Genomic DNA, 744 nt, shown 5'->3' with positions numbered 1-744 from the left:
CCCGAGAAAATAACTGCTTGGTTGGTGGCCTCTCTGGCATTCTATTCAGCTGAGGCCTCTCCCCACCCCTCCTCTGGCTTCCTTAGACACATAATATCCAAGAATTTCTCAACCTGGAGCTGGCAACCCTAGTCAGGAGTGGCCCCAATGAGTTCCTCACAGCAGCCACTGAGGAGAAAGTTAGTCCCACACAGGAGGCAAGCAGGAGAAGCATCTTAGCCAAGAGAGAAAGCTGTTTGCCAGTAATTCTGACAGGGCACAATGGCTGAAGGGGGAGTGAGTGGGGAAGAGAAGCAGACCCAGCACCTGGCCAATGGCATGAGAGTACTCTTGAGTGGCGGCTGACAGGCCAATGGCTGAGGGAGCGCATTGCACAGCCAGTGGGAGAGCTGGAAAGTGCCACCCCAAAATACAATTATTATATAAGGAGATATATATATCATCATCATCACCATCACCATTATTGCTTTTTAATCTATTTATTGAATTGTATTTGATGTAAGCCACTCTGACCCTTGTTTGTCAAGGGAGTACTGGGGCATAAATTAGATAGATAGATAGATAGATAGATAGATAGATAGATAGATAGATAGATAGATAGATAGATAGATAGATAGATAGCTGCCTTGAGTTCTGCAAGAAAGAAAGGTGGCTAACAAATGCTTTAAAAATATAACTAAAATATAAGTCCTGGTAGTTTGAGAGCCCATCCCAGTGTATATTCCCTTTGACACAATTCCTGCT

Source organism: Gekko japonicus, unplaced genomic scaffold (genome assembly GCF_001447785.1).
Source record: "Gekko japonicus isolate JY-2015 unplaced genomic scaffold, Gekko_japonicus_V1.1 scaffold1977, whole genome shotgun sequence".
Classification (NCBI taxonomy): Eukaryota; Metazoa; Chordata; class Lepidosauria; order Squamata; family Gekkonidae; genus Gekko; species Gekko japonicus.
Note: the sequence above shows the minus strand (reverse complement) of the source record.